Source organism: Sapajus apella, unplaced genomic scaffold, assembly GCF_009761245.1.
Source record: "Sapajus apella isolate SASKATOON/1434 unplaced genomic scaffold, GSC_monkey_1.0 scaffold7, whole genome shotgun sequence".
Classification (NCBI taxonomy): Eukaryota; Metazoa; Chordata; class Mammalia; order Primates; family Cebidae; genus Sapajus; species Sapajus apella.
Genome location: NW_022436947.1, coordinates 41149971 through 41169650, shown reverse-complemented (window position 1 = coordinate 41169650; position 19680 = coordinate 41149971).

Here is a 19680-nt window from a genome sequence, read left to right as displayed (position 1 = left end):
GTCCCCAAGAAATTACAGCTGACCCGTCCACACCCTGTTCTGTCCACAAGAGCTTCCTCCCTCCCTCTGGGCATGGACAACTGAAACAGGATTTTTCAGATCTGCTTGCATGAGCCCACATCCTTCCATTTAACTTCTGGCTGTCTATCCAACCGCCGTAGGATCAGCCTGGCTCTTTCCTGCTCAGAGAAAGCAGACCAATGGTAGAACTCTTCACGTGTGTCTCCTTGACCCCCTAATTGACTAGCCACATGGCCTGCCTAGGAGTTGGCATCTTCTCCTTGAAATCAGGAATTTGTGATTTGCTCCTTATTTGGCCTGCTAGCATGATGTCCTTGGCTTTCTGCTCCCCTTGTTTTTTAGCCAGAGAAGACAGGAGGAACTGCCTATCTCTCTCTTGTTTCACTATCCTGTCAGCTTGAGGTCCCTGTGAAAGCTTTAGACCGTCTTTTTCCCAGTGCCTAATTAGAGGTTCCTACTCGCAGGGATTCTTCTATTCCTCTGCCCTGATTCCTCCACCAAAGTCAGGAGTACCATCAACCAATCTGCAATTACAGTCCAAATTAGGATCTCTGCTGCCTGGGATTGAATAGAATCTTGGCCCCTCCTTTTTGGCTTTATGGCCTTGATCAAGGCACTTAACAGTTCTGTGCCTCAGTTTCCCTATCTGTAAAACAAATAATACTAGTAACTACATTATTGTTATAGTAAGAACTAGATGAAATCACACATATATACATATACATACATACACATATAGTGCTATATAGTGCTAAAACAATGCCTTGTACACAATAAGTTCTATCTAAATGTAGCTATTATTATTATTATTATTATATAATATACATAGGAGTTTCATTTACACACACATACTCACACACAGATATACTTTCAAAAATCCCTGTCCGAATCAGACAGGGCATGAGAAGGCTATTTGGCAGGAAAAGTAGTCCTAGCAAGAGGGAACTACTCCCTAGTTAATTTTCCCCAAGTCACAGCAGATTATAGTGGCAAGCAACTTGTTAATGACAGCAACGATATGAAGATGCATTTTCTGGGTCATTCTGAGTCAAAGGAAATTAAGACCAGTGACTTTCAGACTGGCTTAGTGCTAGAAACATTTGGCTGCAGAATCAAACCAGCAGCCAAGGGGGAGTCCAAGATAAATTCCTCAGCATTTGTCTTTTTTTTTTGTTGTTTTTTTGAGACATGGTCTGGCTCTGCCAGTTATGCTGAAGTACAGTGACAGAATCACAGCTCACTGCAGTGTCCACCTCCTGGGCTCAAGCAATCCTCCCACCACAAGCCATCACACCCAGCTAACTTCTAAATTTTTTGTAGAGAGGGGAATCTGGCTTTGTTGCCCAGGCTGGTCTTGAACTCTTGGGCTCAAGCAATCTTGCCACCTCAGCCACCCCAAAGTGTTAGAATTATAGGCGTGAACCAACACACTCAGCCAGGACTTGCCTTCATGTATGAAGATCCCCGGGAGAACTGAGATCCAGACAAAATGTTGGGCCTAACTCAGAACAAAACCTGTGTTAAGCAATTTGTTCATTTGGCAAAAAGCCTTTAAGACTTCAGGTGAGCTCATAGCAAGGGTCTGACTCAAACAAGTCTCATTTGAAGAGGAATAGGTAGATTACGTGTTTCAGATGATGACTTGATGACTCATTAGACTTCACGCATCCCGCTGACTCAAATCTGAATAAGTATACTAGCAGGTGGTGATACAGCTACTGGAAATGGCTAGGCTCTTGGCTCTATTCCAATAGCAGTACTATAATTTCATGCCTACAGCAAACCTTTCTGCAAATTACACCCACACTATAATCAGCTGCAGAGGCCTTTTGTGACTATTTATAAAGGACACCTTTTAATTCACCCTTATAATTTAGCTGGTAGCATTTGCTGGCAATGTTTTAACAGCTATGCAATGCAAAGCCACTTCTATTAAGGGCACTGTCTCTCTTCTAAGTGTATAGTACACCACACAGCCATGAAGTGCTAACCAGTACAACTGTCACCAAATTCTGATATAAGAGTCTACTATTTCTCCCTTCTCAGCAAGGGAGAACGTTTTGGAAGTGCTACAAAAAGGGTCTGGATTGCATTGGTCTGTGTTTGCCCAAAACCAAAAAGCATAATGAAATTTGCAACCCTAAAGTCATACTCGGCCAGGTGCAGTGGCTCACGCCTGTAATCCCAGCACTATGGGAGGCCAAGGTGGGTGGATCACAAAATCAGGAGTTCAAGACCAGCCTGGCCAATTTGGTGAAACCTCGCCTCTAAAAATTTGACAGGTGTGATGGAAGGTGCCTGTAGTCCCAGCTACTAAGGAGGCTGAGGCAGGAGAATTGCTTGAACCTGGGAGTCAGAGGTTGCAGTGAGCAAAGATCATGCCACTGCACTCCAGCCTGGGCAACAGAGTGAGACAACAGAGTGGGCAAACAGTCGTGCTCAGAGAATCCCCATTAACCAGTTTAACTTCTTATCAAAGAGGCACATGGGGTGCATCAGAGTTGCTCTAGAGCAGCTAGTGCTCACTGGTGATCTGAAGATCTTGTTAAAATGCAGATTCTGAATCAGTACGTTTGGGATAGGGCCTGAGATTGTGCTTTCTAACAAGCTCCTAGGTCACATCACACTGTGAATAGCAACAGAATTGGTGGGAAGGATGAGAAAATTTGGGGAGGACTGTGGGTCTAAATGACACATATGTGAAAATGGTGTCACTGAATCTTTCCAGTGGTTATGAAATTCTAATGGAAATTGAGATCTATTGAAATCAGTAAAGCTGATCCTTATACTCTCAGTCTTTATGCTCTCATTATTTTTACCATCATCATCATCATCACCATAAAAATAGAGAAATAATATCCCTAAATAGATTCATGAAAATAGGTCCATGGATATGAATAAGAGGGTTTGCAATTGCACAGATGACATACATGTGCGTATTTTTGTAGCTCATTGCTATATTAGGAAACAAAACTACACTTCATTCAGATTTAAAATAAAGGAAATCAGCTGTTGGTCTTTCAGAAGGTCAAACTTTTATTCCCCAATATTTTCATTAATAAAGTGAAAGAACTTAATTAAATGATATATAACTTTCTATGTGAAAAATACTGAGATTCAATTAATATTATTTTTGAATTTCAATAGTTTTTGAGGAACAAGTGGCTTTTGATTACATGGATGAATATTATAGCAGTGAAGTCTGAGATTTTAGTGCCCCCTTCACCCAAGTACCCTACATTATATCCAATATGTAGCTATTTATCCCACACCCACTTTCCACCCTCCACCTTCTGAGTCTCCATAGTCCGTTATACCACTCTGTAATCCTTTATGTGCCCATTGCTTAGCTCTCACTTGTAAGTGAGAGCGTACAATACTTGGTTTTCCATTTCTGAGTTTCTTCACTTAGAATAACGGCCTCCAGCTCCATCCAAGTTGCTATGTAAGACATTATTTTATTTTTTATGAGTAGCTTTCTACGGTATATTTATGTCATATTTTCTTTGCCCACTTGTTGGGAACTTAGGTGGGTTCCATATCTTTGCAATTGTGTTGCAATAAACATTCATGTGTAGGTGTCTTGTTAATATAATGACTTCTTTTCCTCTGGGTAGATACCCAGTAGACGGAATTCTGGTTTCTTAAATTCACGTGTACCATCTGTCACATCTGAACTTGAATAACACATGTCATACCACATACAACAAAGTTCCTTTTCACACTCCCCAAAATTGAGATGAGTAATGACAAAAATAGTTTCTTACCACTCTCACTAGTACCTTATTCTAATCATAGTAACAATGTTACAAAGTGAATAACCTTACATATTTGAGGATGAAACATGCTTGGAACTGAAAACAGATTACTTGTCTACCAATAGACCTACTGCTTTAGTTTGTGATATTACTTAACATTTTTTATAGAAGGTCAATTTTCAAAATATATTTTTTGCATATCGAAAATATCATATAGCTGAAATGAGCTTTGACTTTTGAAGAAATTCAACACTATTTTTATGAAAGTTTCACTAACTGTTTCAGCAGAAGTAATTTAGGATATTTATGGTAAAACACCAATTTAGTGACTGTAGCTCCCCAAAACTCAGACCAACTACAAGTCCTTTTTCAGACAACTTGTCTCTAATTTTTTTTCTAATAATTTTCTTTGGCTTGCTAAGAACCCCTCTGGCTTGTGGGAAGTGCTTTGAAAAACAGAAAATAAATCAATTATCATGAAAGGTTCTATGTATTCAACTTTCAATTATTTAAATACTATCTAATGTATAGTTTCAAGGATTCTAACTTCATCCTTTCTGCCTACCTATTTATTTGCAAAGAAGGAAAAAAAGAAGAAAAGGGGAAAATTTCATCTAAATAGAACCATTCTTTCATTTTTATAATGTATGAGAGCATGTTAGGATATTGAACACAACAATCATATTTGCTTGCACAAATTTTGATTTTGGTTTTTTTTCTACTAATATTTTCACTTTGGCAAAAGAGAATATTTATAATAATAATGATGATGATGGAGAAAGATTATAAAAATGAGCAATTGTAAAAACTTTTCATCCTCTATAATATCATTGTTTTATAGAAAAAAAATATAAATCTCTCAAGTGGTTTAGTAAGTTGCCTATGGTCACACAGCTAATAAGTGACAAACCTGATACAAACTCTGGTTGTCTGACGCCTAAGCCCATAGTTTTAATAGTTCATATGCATTCCTCAAATTTCTTTCCAAAAATATTTGTATGGATTCTTACAGCATAGAATAAAAAGTGAAGGCCCTATTTAATAGAAAGTAATAGATTCTTAAAACAGAATAGAACAAAGTTTTAAGCATCCTGTATCTTTTAGTTTAAAAAACTATGTATCTTTTAGCTTAAAATCTTTTAGTTTAAGAATATCTTATCTTTTAGTTTAAGAAGAGACCAAAGTTTTAAGCATCCTGTATCTTTTAGTTTAAAAAACTGTATCTTTTAGTTTAAAAAACTTTGGTCTATTCTGTTTTAAGAATAGACCAAAGTTTTAGGCATCCTGTATCTTTTAGTTTAAAAGAAAATTTAAAAATATGACAAAAATACCCCCTTTTCCATTTAGCTATTTATTTTTATTTTTAAGAGAAAATAATTACTTTAGAACAGAAAGAGAAAGGAAGAATGTGAAATTTAAAAGATTTTCTTTTTATAAAAATTGTCTGATATTTCCCAAGATATTTACAAGGTAATCTCTCCAAGAGATTAATTTCAGGTGCATGTGAAAATACAAAGTGAAGCAAGTTTTCTACATCTATCTCCCAGCCCACAGCTCCCCCTCCCCAAGACACAATGTTGCATTCTAGGACCTGTAAAGGTGCTCAGCATATAACAGGTCCCCAAGAATTATATATTTTTGATGACTGAAATGCCCATTTATTTCAAATAAGCCTATTCTCGCCTTCAATTCAAGGAAAACTTTTGGGTCACCAAATGTAATGTATTCGTGTCAAGCATTTTGTCATCAATGCAATTCAACAATGTCCACCTCACCATCTCTTTAATGTCAATGTCTTCAGTTCAAACTTTTTTCCTCCTTTTCTGTTCAGAAACTCCAATTGGTGTACCCTCCTTTCTTTTTCACTGTAAATGTGCTTCATCATATTTATTGACACTCACAGGGACAGCAAGGTAACATCTTAACTATGCAAGCTCCTATTACACTTGCTAAAGTTTTTGCAGCATCTGATGTTCCTTTTACTACAAGAACTTTATTCCAATCTTTTCTTAGACTACAACATTTGCTACATGTGATTTGGTTAATGAAGCTATAGTGTCAACACCCTTAGCAACATCTACATTGGCCCCTGGATATGATGTTACTCTGTTCTCTCAACACTTAAGCCACAGCTGACTTCTGAAGTGTCTTACTGTAATCATACAAACATATAATCCTAACTAATTAAACTAAAAATTTTACATAAAGGCTAATTAACTCACATGATATTCCTGAAGGACAGAAACATAAAAAATATATATGATTAAAACGGCCAGGCTCAAAAAGGATATCTATACTGTTTACATAATACAGTTTCGTTACGTGTACATTTTTCACAAATTGTACTCATTTGAAAATTTTCACCAAAGGCAGTGACCATTAATCATTAGAAGTGTGCAGAAACACCTGCTTAGTTCATATTTTAACAATTTGCCTTAGAACTTGGCTTCTAGAAACACAGGGGATTTCAGTAGAGGGAACCCTTGGGTGTTTTTTACATTACAATGGGTCTTTTGATACTTTTTAAATTTTGATTGACAAATAATAATTGTATATATTTATGGAATACAATGTTGGGATACATTATGGTATACACTTATGGGATACGGTGTCTCAATACAGATATATATTGTGGAATGATCAAATCAGACTAATTATCGTAATCAGCACCTCAAATAATTATCATTTATTTGTGGTAAGAGCATGTAAAAGCCTCTCTTTTAACTGTTTTAGTACATTTTTTACCATCTCAGAATCTTCTTTCTACTTTTGATGGAGAAATTGTTCAGCAAATTTCACATCTTTCTCTTTCTCTCTCTCTCTCTTCTCTCTCTCTCTCTCTCTCTCTCTCTCACACACACACACACACACACACACACACACACACACACACGAGCTATAGTGAGATACCTTTCCAAAAATTGATATTCAATGAGAGAACATCACCAGTGAATTCATCACCAGATAAATCTACCTAGAAGTCAATAGTTTTGTATTTTATCTACCATAATATTCTTATGGAAAACCAATGACTGACAAAGTTTTTTGGGCATAGAAGTTATATAACTGAAAGGACATGATATTGAGAAAATGAGTTTAATGTATCCCTCAAGGATGGCAAAAAACATATTCATCTAGTTGAATTGAAATAAAAAATAATATATGAAAATATAGATAATCCCAAGACTATTATCTCCATGTAGTCTGTAACCTACAATTTATATGGAATTATATATTTAAACACAAATTAGCCCCATTGATGTGAGTATCTCAATGTATTATAATGAGTGGTACAGCTCAGATAAGTCAATGATTCAATTAGGCAGGTGTATATCCATACCACCTTTACTATATATTGAGCCAGGAGAATTAAATGTACTATTTTCATTTTCTAACTATAACCATCATTTTTTTTTCTTTCCAAATGCTCATAAAGAATCTATTGAGGGAGCTGAGTTGCCATTGAAAATTATGACAACATCCATCTCTCAGATTCACTGCTCACTCTCATATTATATTTGGAAATTTTTCCTGTAGGATTTTCAGAACCTTGTCAAATACTCTGCTCTTAAATTTGCCATTTCTACAAAGTAGTTCTTAGTGAAGTTTTGAAGTGTTGTGTTTTCTCACCACTGTGTTCCTTAAAGAGAGCTGTAACTGACATTTTGAAAGCAAAATGAAACACATATATTAGTTTTATTTTAAAATTTGACAAAGCACATCTTTCTTTTCTTCATATAATTAATTGAGTTACATTTTAAATGCATATATCATTTGTGCACCTGCAATAATTTTTTGTTGTAGGTGAAAACTCTCCACTCATGTCAATATGATATATAGGGTCAATTGTGACTATCTTAATTCACAATTTTTTCTTTCTAATCAACAGCGTTTAAAAGCTAAGAGTGCGATTTAACTGCAATAAACACCATTCCCTGATTTTTAACTAAATATGTTTTGAGATAATTAATCTCCCAGGTTTTCTTATCAGGAAGGGCAAGATTAGAGTAAAAGAAGTTTGATACTCTGGAAAGAGTATTTGTCATTCTTGACTCCTTCCATTATTTTATCTCATATGCACCCCAACACTGTCTTAGTCTGCTTTGCATTGCTTTAACAGAAAATTACAGACTGTGTAATTTATAACAAACAGAAATGTATTTGGCTCATGATTCTGGAGTCTAGGAAGTCCAGGAGCATGGTGACAGCATCTGGTGAGAGCCTTCATGCTCTATCATCGAATGGTAGAAGGCGGAAGCACAAAAGAGGGTGAGAAGAAGAGCTAGAGGGGCCAGACTCGATTTTATAACAAACTGTCAATGACATTAACCCATTCATAAGTGCTCTGCCATCACAACCTAATAACCACTAATTTGGCTTCTACCTCCCAACATTGTTACCGTGAAGATTGTTTTCAACACACAAACTTTGGGGGACACATTCAAACCACAGGAGTCACCAAATTTTTCAAAATATCTTGTGAGTACATTTGCTTTTCTCCATCACTACTATCGCCACTGTAATCCAGGCCACCAGTACCCCTAAACTAAAATACCATAAATGATTTTCTTGCATGTTATGAGATCTATTTCCAAACCATTTCTCCTACTACACCATAGGGAGCACTTTCAAAATGCATTTCAGATAAAATGTTAGTGTGTCCTTGTCCTCAGTGTAAAATACAAGAACCCAAGCATAAAGACTACCTCTTAAGTTTTAATATTGGCCACATGTTTACTCTCTAACAGTAAAAATCAGCTGTGGCCCCTCAGCTGACATCATGGTCTTCATGTCTTTTCTTATGATATTGCTTATGTCTAGAATGCATTTGCATGTACGTGCACACGCACACACACACACACACACACTCACACACACAAAGCATACACCCTCTTAAGGACATAATGTAGACTTTATCAATACCAGAAATCTATCTTTGATTTCTTCTCCCATTCATTTTCAGTTACACATCACAATCACTCACAATCACTGGGAAGTTTTTAAAAATCACGTTGCCTGGGCTACAGTAAGATTAAATCATAGTAGGATCCAGGCATTGGTACTTTTTAATCTCCCCAGGTGATTCCACTGTACACTCAAGGTTGAGACTCACTACATAAGAGTTCCAGCTAACTATTTTTCCCAATAGCAATGTGCCCTATTGAATTTATCCCTCATATTTCACTGCCACATCAATTAGAACCTCTGTTTTGTCTCACCTAAGCCATATTTCTCCATCTTGGCTATAGGTTATTATGAGGAGCATTGTCAGTGCTTTGTCGAAATCCAAGGCCTCAGGTATTTGATAAATGTTTTGTTAATGTGCTGAATTCTTTCAAAATACCTATCAATCCTAAATTATATAAGATTTTTCTACATTTGGCAAAACATCTCTACAAATTAAATATTACTATAAATATGATATGACCTATTTAAACCATTAAGGACCTTAAAAAAGAAGGCTTTAAAAGTCAAGTCATTTTATGTGTAAAATACATTATTTCATGAATATGTAAATGTATGACAATAATTTTTGTACTTCTCATCCAAAATCTCAGAAAATGACAAAATATGATAGTACCCCCACAATATTCACATCACTTTTTTTAAGTTTTATTTTTTTAATTGGCAAATTGTATATACCTATCATGTACAACATGTTCTAAAATATGTATACATTGTGGAATGGCTCTGTTAAACTAGTTAACATATGTATTACCTCATCACTTTTTAAATGATTCTGTTTACTTACAAACTCAGTGCTTCCAAAATAGGTAGTTTCTTTCTTACTGATTTTTCTTTTTGGATAATGATGAGCATACCACACAATGGCAAAGCATTTTTCCAGGTACTGTTGTGCATGGGGAGATAGCTATACAAGGAATCAGGACCCCTAAGTCCTGATTTTTAGCTTTGGCTCAACATATATTTAGTCTGTGACATTGGGCAATGTTTTAACCTTCCTAAGCTTCAACTTTGTAAACATAATATAAGATGAGAATAAGTCTGCAGGCTGGAATTTCTGAAAGTATTGTAAAAATTCAATGAAATAGGTGTGTGTTCTTCCTACAGAGACAGATGCAAGACTCAAGGGGTAATTGTAAAGAATTTAGCACTGTTTACAATAGCAAAGACTTGGAACCAACCCAAACGCCCATCAATGATAGACTGGACAGGGAAAATGTGGCACATATACACCATGGAATACTATGCAGCCATAAAATGATGAGTTTGTGTCCTTTGTAGGGACATGGATGAAGCTGGAAACCATCATTCTCAGCAAACTGACACAAGAACAGAAAATCAAACACCACATGTTCCCACTCATAGGTGAGTGTTGAACAATGAGAACACATGGACACAAGGAGGGGAGCATCACACAATGAGGTCTGTTGGGGGGAACTAGGGGAGGAACAGCTGGGGGTAGGGAGTTGGGGAGGGATAACATGGGGGGAAATGCTAGATATAGGTGATGGGGAGGAAGGCAGCAAACCACATTGCCATACATGCAGCTATGCAACAATCTTGCATGTTCTTCACATGTACCCCAAAACCTAAAATGCAATTATATATATATATATGTGTATATATATATATATATATATATATATATATACATATATATATATTCACATTATATATATATGTATATATTTTTTAAGAATTTATTGAAGGGTCTATTTGCAAAATTGTGGGCCGCATAAAGAAACTAACAAAAGATGGTAAAGAACCCAAGGACTAGTTACAATAGGAAGGAGTTACAACCCCCAGCCCCCAGAGGACAGAGGAGGGAGCTGTTTCTAGAACCAAGTAAGAGCTGAACCTGTGGAAAAGGGGCTTGCTGTAGCCATGGGTAAAGGAACACAGACATTGCCAAAAGCCCAAATAGACAGGGGAGGAGCAGGGAATAAACACCCTGACCTCGCTTTCCTCCCTTCCTCTGATCACCTGCTGGTAATTTTCACTGAGCAAACTACCCAAATTCAGAAGAGTAATGGATTCTGCAGAGGTCGCCACCAGGGTTACAGAGCAGGATAAAAGGAGATAAATGAGTAATATGGAAGAACAATTGGAGAACATTCAGCACAATATAAAAGCTGTTTTAACCCAAAATGTGTTCAGTAAATTGTTTAAAAAATATTAAATGAACATGCAATATAAGAGTGAAAGCTGTCATTCTGTATGATACTATAACAATGGATACAGGTCATTTTACATTTGTCCAAACTCATAGAATATACAACACAAACAGTAAGTTCTAGGCACATTATGGCTTTAGTGAGAGATAACATATCAATATTAGCTCATCAATTGTAGCAGATGTACCACACTAATGCAAGGTGTTAAGAACAGGGGAACTTGGTGGCAGAGCAAGGGATGTACAGCCACTCTCTACACTGTTCTCAGTTTTTCCCTGTAGACCTAAAACTGCTGTTAGTTTTTTTTACAAGTTATTTTCATGACTAATATTCATTGAAAATGACTGATCATACCCCAATTTCCACCAAGCTGTTGCATCTATGAAGATGAACTGATGATGTAACCACCATATGACACTAACTTACAAGAGGTTGACTCTCAAGCCTGGGAAATACATTTCCCAGATGTATTTCTGGGAAACCTCCAATTGTGGAGCATTAGTGTGACTTTCTCTTCTAAAATTTCCATTTCTATCCCTTGATTCATTAATTTAGAAAGACAAAATCCTCTCAAAGTTTTTCCTAACATACTTCGTATGATCATTGCTCTTGAAGTGGTTTTCACTTAAAGCTAAGCAACCTTATTTTCATCATATTTTAAATGTGAAAGTTCTTTGCCCCTTAAAGAGAATGGCAACATAAATTTGGAAACATTTTTGTGGTTGTTGTAATAGCAGTAGATATATTTTGCTGGTAATTTTTCACTATGGTGACAAAGGAAATAAAACATTTTGGATACAAGAAACCCCATACAATATGACTGAAATATATTCAGCTTACTATCCAATTTCAGTTTCTCTTAAAATCATTTATTTCAACATGATTTATCATATTCTTATGGCAGGTGCTCTAAAATGTACATTGCATACCAAAATCATGAGAGTCTACATACTGATATCTAATATAAAGGTCTTAGTGTTTTGTATTATTTTGATATAAGACAGACAGAACCACAAGTGCTTGTGAAATCCTGTTACTGTTCTCTTTGTATGAGAATTTATATTTTAAGCACAAAATTATAGATGTTAACATCAGATAAGAAATCAAATAACAAACTATGTAAACAAACAAAAAATTAGACGCCATGTCTCAAAGCAGGTACTAGATACCCAACAACAGAATTTAGAAATTGTTCCTAATGGCACTAGCAGTAGGAACAAGTGTGGTTGGAAAGAATATGCAGCCAGCTGTCTCTTCTCTTTCTCTCTCTCTCTTTTTTTTTTTTTTTGAGATGGAGTCTTGGTCTGTCACCAGGCTGGACTGCAGTGGCACGATCACCACTCACTGCAACCTCAGACTCCTGGGTTCAAGTGACTCTCCTGCCTCAGCCTCCTGAGTAGCTGGGATTACAGGTGCCTGCCACCACACCCAGGTAATTTTTTTTGTATTTTAATAGAGATGAGGTTTCACCATGTTGGGCAGGATGATCTCGATCTCCTGACCTGGTGATTTGCCCACCTCGGCCTCCCAAAGGGCTGGGATTACAGGCGTGAGGCACCACGCCCAGCCCAGCTGTCTCTTCTCTAGAGTATAGGTAGACTTATCCTTTCTCTCCTTTCTCCCTCTCCACAGCAGTCCCCTGAAGTCCAATCAGCCTGCATCCCTGTGTCAGAGGAAGGCTCTGATATGTGGTTTTCTCCAACAGGCCTGCTTTTGTCCTCATGGGTTATCACCAGAGAGCACAGAATCTCCAGTCTTCAAGGTGCTGAGGTCTAGCAGCAACAGCTGAGCTGCTTGGTGCCTCTGAGAGATTTAGCATAAATGCGGGCAGTTCATACAGTTTATTACTTTGATGACAACACTAAGTTCTTAGACACAGAGCAATGTTTCAAATGTGTTTCTATGTTGTCACCTTTTGTACCCTCGTGTGCATAAACGCAAACAGTGTAAGAATATAAATGACTCTTTCTCGTCTTATCTGGGTTGTTTGTGTGCATACCCTAGTCCTGGGAAGGCTGAGGAACAAACTGTCACACAGAGATATGAATGCTTTCTGGTTTGCAGCTGCAGCTGTTGTTTGCAGTGCCTGATGCCTTTCACAAGCTTTTTTCCTCATCCATATCTATTCAGTGACTTTGTTTGAAAAAGCTTACTCCAAACTCTGAGCTAGTTTACCTAGCCCAGTGACCTCCCAGAAATCCACAGCAGGTTAAATCTTCTATGGGATTTTAACACAGAAGAGCAGTAGCTCAACCGCTGTTAAATATATATATATATATATATATATATATGTTTACATATTTTATATATTTATATGTGTGTGTGTGTGTGTGTGTATATATAGGCCCTCTTTAATTTCTTATGCAATAAATAATTTTTAAAGGGCCATTTCAAAAACTCAATCCAGGATTTGCCCCTTTGGCCAAAGGGAGTCTTTTCAGTTGAGCCTCCTAAGAATTACTTACATAATCTCTTGTTATTTAAGGAAGCAAACTTTTGGCCAAGGACGGACACTTTGTAAAATTAAGATGAACAATAACATCTTAGTAGGTAATGGGTTCAGAAACTACTTCACAATTTGTTCTTGGCAAAATTACCAAGGGTTCTGGGGCTATGCAACACCCTGGGAAAACATTTAAGGGAAAGAATGCAGGATGCAGCAGGAAAACAGATTACAGCTCCCTCAAGTGAGCAGTGGAATATTTCTTCTCCTGTAGCCAATCTTTGCATTTGTTCCTGTAGATCTTGGGAGAAAATGAATAAGGATGTCCAATGGAAGTTTTGGAAATGTGTCAATAATTTTATTTTCCCTTGCCCAGGAAAGAGAAATAGGAGGAAAAAAATTAATTTATTCATAAAAATATGTGCAAAACAAAGAAGAAAATATGCACACCTATCATAAAATCCCTCTTTGATATTTTACAACTAAATGATAAGCATAACCACCAGCAACAGCACACATTACATACAATGGTAAGGTAAGAGAGAGGAAAAACTGTAGATTGGTTAATATACATGAATTCAAACACACACACAAGGTAAACAGATTAGCTCCAGAATCGTAGTTAGGGTTTAAGCTTTAATAATTTCAGAGGTAGAAATGTTACAGACTTTAAAAACAGCATTGTTTGAATTTATTTATGTTTTTTTAGACTTAGTTTTATGCAAGCCAAATAATCTCTTTTTAATCTTAACTTTTCGTTTCAGTCCGTATTTCCCATCATGTGCACATGCAAACAAAGCAGAGATGAAAATACATATAGCAAGAAGTCATGAGGTCAGAGTTGGGTTCTGTAACTTCCTTCTTCCAGTATCTAGTTCTTGTTCCTTGTCCCTCAGCTCGTATTTCTGGTCTGGTTGGTATTCTTGACCTGGTCTGCGACCAAACGTTCTTCCTAACGTGTTCCTAGTAGTATTAGCACCAGCAGTGACAACAGCAGCAATAGGAATTAGTAGTAATGGCTAGGAGTGTGTCAAAGCAACCCTAGCAACCCTGTTTTGCCTTGATGATAAAAATCAGTCATCTCAGACATTCAACTCTTCCGTTGTCCATTGAGTCAGTGGTATAAGGAGCTCAAGGTAATTCCATGGGATTCTCGGTTTCCAGTTGAATAGAAACATTTTTTTGTGATAATTAAACACAATAATCCAGCAGAATTCAAAGTTATAGGAACAGGAAACAACATTTTCAGTGAGTGTATCGTTGAGGTAACAGGGCAGGGAATACTCCCACTCCAGCCCCTTCATTCTCAAAGCCGTGTGTCCTGACTATTGCAGAAACAGCATTAGGTATTTATTAGTCGTCGCTGTCAATTGCTACTGGAACATGTTGTACATCTTGTCAGATGGCACCTAGGAATTACAAGCTTTTATTTGTATGTTTGGGCTCTTCTTGTCCTCCCAGCAGGTATGTACTATTCCTTCAGTATACCATCGGACTATTTCATTAAGACAGCATCTTCAGGCAATGTGGTACATGGTAGCACCAGTAGGTCTCATGGATATGAGTCACTACTTTCACTGTAAAATGAGCTCTTTGGTCAGAAGCCATATTACGTGGGATACCAAACGAGAGAATAAGGTATTATATACAGGTGGTGATGCTGGCGAAAGCATTGTAGGGGAAGAAATACAAATTTATATCCAAAGTATCTTTTCTAAAGGCAATGCGTTCTTCCCTTCCAGAGTGGCAGAGGTCCAAAGTAATTATTCTGCCACTGAATGGCTCACTCGTCACACTAGGAAATGGTGCTATATTAGGGGCTCAGTTTGGTCTACACTACCGGCTGTTTCATTCTTTGGCAGTCGTGTGTGCCACATGAGCTTTGTGAGAATAAAAATCTTTGTTTAGGCTTCATCTTCATTATGGCCATTTTATTCATGAATCCAGTGATGAAATGACTAAGAAGAGAAGCAAACTGACTTGTATAGAATGGGTTGTGTACCGCTATTATTGAAAGCCTTCTCTGGAAAGTTTTTGTGAGTGTTCACACATATACTTTTCCCCAGATACCTCTGTTACTAAGCCTCCTACCTTGTATTCCATGTGATGATTTCCTGTAGAAACTATTACAAGAGAAAGAGTTTATGTAGTCCTTAAGATGAAGAAGACATCCTACTGTCCCTGCCATATGAAAGCAATTTTTTTTCTGTTGATTTTCGCTAATTATATTTTTTAAGTTCCAGATAAATACCTGAATATTAACTATATACTGGATACTAGGAGCTAAATTGATTTACTCCAGTAAAGAAACCACATCTGCAACAGCAACCAAAATTGCAGTCACCACCTGATTAGTTTCACAACAATCAACTGATATTCTGCAAGATCCGTATGTCTTCACAAAACAAATAGGTAAGTTAGCTAGAAATGAGATATTTGAACATTTATTCTTCATCCTTCACATATCTGATAGTGGCAATAGTCTGCAACTGCCCTTGATTTGGCCTTCATTTTCATGTATTGCTTTACTAGAGAGAAGCTCTCCCTCAGCTTCTATTTCTCCCTTCTTATTGTAGTGGCTGTTTCTAAAGGGCAAAAACCCAATGTGGGGACTCCATCAGTTGCCAAGTATATCTATTCCAACTTAATAGGCTTTAGTAGACATTCCAACTCGGTAGACATTATTGGCTGCCAAAATCTCACGTATTGCCTGATCACAATAAAACCAATCTCACTGAAGCAGTTCGAAGCTCCATGGTTTAGGGTCAGTTTGGGACTTATGTCCAAAAATGTCTTAGAAATCTGGTCATTTGCATTATTCGATGCATGATTCCCGCTGGTAAATTGCCATAAGTTAGTTGATGGAAGGCTGAAAGGACTATTTGTAGTACCTACTAATGGTAATTTTATTGGGGTCCTCCTGAAGGGAATCTGCTTATTCTTTATTCAAAAAGTTCTAGATCTATGTACTAGATTATATATGGCATTTCAGTGAGAGGCTGTGACTCTGCTTTGTAGTGACTCAATTCAGATCTCTAATCACTAAATCTATAGTTTTATTTTTCAATCAAATATCCATGTTGAGTACGTATATATTACACAAAATGTTAGTAGGCTGTTCAAGTATCAAGGCCTAGACTCAGCCAAGCCACTCTGTTCTACCCTTCTTCCCTTTATGATAATTGAACATCCTTGCATCTGGAAGTTTAGTGCCACTACTCAGCTTCTGTCGTTCCAAGATCTTTTATTCCTTTAAAATCAATGAGCCCATGTGAGAGGCTCAATCTGTCACAGTCTTTCCTTGCCTGCAAAGAACAGCCACTATTACAATGCTGGATCTACCTTCCCTGGTATCTCTAAAAGCTTTGGTGAGGGAAGTGTTCTCTAAATCTTCCTCAGAGATACAGTAAAGTAAAATATGTGAGTTTCCCATAAAAATGTCCTCCAACATTCCTATTTCCCTAAGCTTTTAGATTCATTAGTATACATTAAACTAAGGATATTCTGGCACCTCAACCTTATTTAATTTATGTCACTGCTATGTTCAGATTTAAGTCAACAGACTGAGTAAGCTAAGAGAACCACTCCCAGCTGCTTGAGGTCACAGTCATACCAGAACCTCCAGTAAAGGCACCCATATCAGTAATCTAACCTGGCACGTGGTATAGTATTTTTGTGTGTGTGCACTGCTTCAAAACGTTTACAGTCATTCCTCCCTACATTCCTCCCCTGGTTTTTGTGAAGGTAAATTTGAAAAATAATGTTTCTGTTTTCATGTATGTGCCATCTCTCCTAGATTAGACTTTTTAGTTATTCCCAACTTGTCTTGTGTTCATCCTCTAATTATGGATCTGGAATCAATGAGAGGTAGTGGGTCTTGAATAAAATCAGCATTGCCTTACAAGAGGACACATCACTTAGGTCATTTAGAATCTTCAGGTGAAGGAAGACTAATGTTCTCAAACGAAAACGATGAGCTGCTTCTGATAGAAATTAAGGATCAATGACATAGGCAGTTTGAAGTCCTTAGACTTTTTGGAATCCATCAAAAAGTTTTCATTCCAATTCATGGAATTCTATTCTTTCTTAATCAATACCCCAACTTTTAAGATGAAGCCCTAGCATAATTAAGAATTTAATTTTCCTTTTAAGTATGCAAACCACATGATCAAATCCTATTTCTGGTTTAGTATTTAGTACCTCTGTAAACACAAGTTACTAAAAAATGGATTCTTAAGAGCAGTCATAAAAGTTTTGCTTTTCTGATTGTGTCCTGAGCTTGTCATTTTTCTTTCCGTAAGTTCTTCAGAGCCTAATCTTCATTAGGCACTTATTTCCAACACTTATCTATTGCCATTGTTTTCTTTCAACTACCAGTATCCTACTTTTCACTGATGATGGGTTCATTATGGCCTTCCAATGGCAAATCACAGATTCCCATCTACAAGAATCTGTTTTTTGAACCAGACTCTATCATCTCAGTCAGAGTTTTGTCAGAAAATCAGAAGACACACAAAGTATAATAAGCAAGAAGAAAATTAATAAAGCCAGTTATAACCTTATAAAACAATTTGAAAAGCTGGTTTGGAAGAGACAGCAAAGCTCTGTTACATTCAAGAAATTGGGAAGTAAAGAATTGCAAGAAACCACTACTTATTTCCTCAACTGACCTCAGCATCAAAGTGGGCGATTCAACAGGACAATATTCGGAAAATGCAGGCAAAAATTTCAATCTGCTTTGTTATAATCCCACAAATCTATCTACTGCAGCTCACACAATAATTGTACATCCTTTTCTTTTTTCTGCAAGGAGATTGCTCTCCATGGGTCTCTCACATTTCTGCACATCTTGCAAATAAAGTCACTCATTTTATTTCAAATTATCTTCTCAAAGATGTTTATATAGCAAATGACAGAGAAAATGTCTCCCTCTAGGAAAAGACAGAGATAATGTCTCCTTCTAGGGTGAAGTCCAGATAGGATTACTGCTCATTTGAAAAGATTCAGGTATCGTAGTTTAGAATTCCTCTCTTCTACCCCACCCCATTATGCATGCAGGTATTACCCAGACCTCTTTGTATTAACCTGTGGGATTTGTGTTTTTCAGAACCAATGCAAATGCTGATATTCTGGTTTTTGCTGTTGTTCTGAATAATAAAGTCCTTAATATCTAGCATAAGACTCTCATGTCTTCTGCCAGCTTCCATGAAACAGTGGCAGACTAACATGACATAGCTTGCAAAAAGGGTAAAATTTCAGATGTTTTCAGTTCTTGACACTGAATTTCATTAGTCATAGAAGGACCTTTGTTTTCTGCAATACAAAAAAATAGCACAGAAACAGGCAAAATTAATAAGTTTTGGCTGCCCAGCCACCATTTAAAAAATCATCTAACAGCTCTTTTTATTGACATTAACTTTAAAAATGCTATTGGTTTTGTTTCTTAGATCATTTTTTCATACCTCATTCATTTTATCTTTTACATTTACTAAATCCTTACTTGTAAATTCTTATTTATATATATATTGAACGATTAAATTGTTGCTCTGTACTTGACTTTTAGTTTAAATTAGAAGCAAAACACAACTTGTTTCTGATTGCAATTTTTTTTCTAGCTCCTTAAGTTGAATGCTTTATATATTTGAAAACTAAGTATAACTTTAGTTGCATTTCATATTTTTTCTTTGAAATATCCTTATTTTTATCAGTTTCCAAGAAATTTGTCTTGTATAATCTGATTTCTTCTTTTTATTTTATTTTAATTTCATTTTATTTTTTAAGTTCCGGGATACGTGTGCAGGATGTGCAAGTTTATACGTGCGCCATGGTGATTAGCTGCACCTATCATCTCATCACCTAGGTATTAAGCCCAGCATGCATTAGCTCTTTTTCCTGATGCTCTCCCTGCCCTCACTTCCCTCCCCTGACAGGCCCCAGTGTGTGTTTCCCTCCCTGTGTCCACGTGTTCTTATTGTTGAGCACTTATAAGTGATAACATGCAGTGTTTGCTTTACTGTTCCTGCATTAGCTTGCTGAGGTTAATGGTTTCCAGCTTCATCCATGTCCCTGCGAAAGACATGATCTTGTCCCTTTTTATGGCTGCATAGTATTCCATGGTGTATATGTACATTTTCTTTATCCAGTCTATCATTGATGGGCATTTGAGTTGGTTCCATGTCTTTTTTTATTGGGAACAGTGCTGCAATGAACATACACGTGCATGTATCTTTATAATAGAATGATTTATATTCTTTTGGATACAAACCTAGTAATGGGATTGCTGGGTCAAATGGTATTTTGGTTCTAAAATTTTGAGGAA